The sequence below is a fragment of the Heterocephalus glaber genome, unplaced genomic scaffold, assembly GCF_053883595.1.
Source record: "Heterocephalus glaber isolate CG9 unplaced genomic scaffold, H.glaber_assembly_v1.0 deba00001868, whole genome shotgun sequence".
NCBI lineage: Eukaryota > Metazoa > Chordata > Mammalia > Rodentia > Bathyergidae > Heterocephalus > Heterocephalus glaber.
The window spans coordinates 121,373-123,484 of NW_028258506.1; the positions used below are offsets into that span (position 1 = coordinate 121,373).

The 2,112-nt window shown below is 38.6% G+C and overlaps 1 pseudogene; it reads right to left on the minus strand.

Annotated features, from left to right (window-relative positions):
* Positions 1–570: 570 nt before the first annotated feature.
* Positions 571–1,799, minus strand: LOC147820490 (olfactory receptor 7G1-like; annotated as a pseudogene).
* Between the last annotated feature and the right edge of the window lie 313 nt (positions 1,800–2,112).

A 2,112-nucleotide genomic window follows, 5' to 3' on the forward strand; every position in this document is an offset into this window, starting at 1 on the left:
AGTATTTTCTCCAATGAGGTCCAAAATCTAAAATATCACAAAAGCACCACAAACTGTTGATAAGTAATCTTATTATATGAATTGGAAAAATAATGACATTGAGTAGGGAAGATGCTAATATGAATCCAGAAATACACAGTTGCATGAAGAAAGTATCAGTAATTAATTGGATATAACAGTCCAGTTCGTTAGCATCATGTGGGAAAAAAAACAATGATGGCTCTATCTATGGGACCATGTAGAAGTTTGTCTCCAGATATCAGTCAGGCTTTCATTAGCTTAACTACTCCAAAATTACCTCTGCTAAACAGTTGCACAAAGAATTTTTAAAACTGAGGACTCAATTCATGGCATTCTTTAAATGAATCAGAACAACACAACAGAATTTGCAGGTTGAGATCATTTGTCAAACGTCACAGAATTGTATAATCAAAAGGAAGCACAAAGTACAAGTTGAAATATCCTTAGACATCATATTATGTGGGCACTTTGGAAGATCTTAGTGACACAGAGCTAGGCTTCTGTCCAGCCTGTATTTTTCTCATTTTGTGTTTTTGTAGAAATTCTAACTCAAAGCCCATGACTCCAGCATACAAAGGACTTCCAAGTAATGAGACTCCTCAGACCTGATTTCATTTACTTGTTCCTCAAACTGTAGATAAAAGGGTTCATAACTTGAGGGATCACAATATACATCACAGAAGCCACTGCATTCTTATTGGTAGACTTGTTAAACATAGAACTCAAATACACACCATAAACCTGTCCCATAGAAAAAGGAAACTACAAAGAGGTGAGACCCACATGTGGAAAAAGCTTTATACCTTCCCCCCACTGATGGCATTCTCAAAACACAGGAGATAATTTTAACATAAGAGAAAATAATTCCAATAAGAGGAACACCAAAAAATGTGTTTGCTGCTGAATATATCAGCATGGCATTGATAAAGGTGTCAGAACAGGCCAGCTTGATGATCTGAGCAAGTTCACAGAAGTGTGGGATTTCCACGTTTGTACAGAAGGACAGCGGCAGTGCCACCAGACTGTGGAGTAGACCATGCACAATGCCCATGAGCAGGGAGAGTACAGCCAGCAGGAAACAGAGGTGGGGGTGCATGATGACTGTATACCTCAGGGGATGACAAATGGCTGCATAGCGGTCATAGGCCAAGACTACAAGGAGACAGTTTTCTAAACAGCCAAAAATTAATGCAAAACAAAGTTGAGAGAAGCAGCCTGTGTAACTTATTCTCTGATCCTGTGTATGAATATTCACCAAAATCTTTGGGATGGTGGTTGTGCTTATACAGATGTCAGTGAAGGACAGGTTGGAGAGAAAGAAGTACATGGGGGTGTGGAGGTGGGAGTCAGAGCTGATGGCCAGGATGATGAGCAGATTTCCCAGAATGGTGACCAGGTAGGTAATCAGGAATAAGTTGAAGATGAGGGGCTGCAGTTCTGGATCATCTGTCAGTCCCAGGAGAAGGAATTCTGAGACAGATGTTTGGTTTTTGAATTTCATGCTGTTGGTGAATCTGTAGAGAAGATAAGGTAAAAATAAAATGAAACAAATGGTCTCTTGGTGAGCACCAGACTCTACTGGACATGATGGAAATGAAAATTCTTGTTATCACTATGGATGTCTGTTGTATGCACTCTGGGAATAAGGACCAGAATTCCATGTTTAACATATATTTTCCTTGAACTTAGTATTTCTAAAGTGTTTCTAACAATGCCTTAAAATAAAGAAGAATTAAGAATTCACATTGTAAACCCATGTGAATATTCAGATCTTTCTCTTCCCCCCTTCTTCCTCTACTTTTCTTCTCTCTCTTCTAACTCCTACTTCCTTTATTGAATACCCATGCCTTTTCAGAATGGTGGCAAAACATGAGATTAAAAAAAAAAAGCATAAGACTTGGGTTTTTCTTTCTACCCATCCTGGTAACAAAAAGAAATGTAACAATAAACTTATAAAATTTTTCTTGTAGAGCAGGAATCCCCATGCTTTGTGGTACTGGAGGCTAATTTCCAGAAATTGAAGACATTATTTCCACAGACTGTGGGAGGAGGAGCCAGTTGGGACAATTCAAATGCATTAACTTGTGTTGT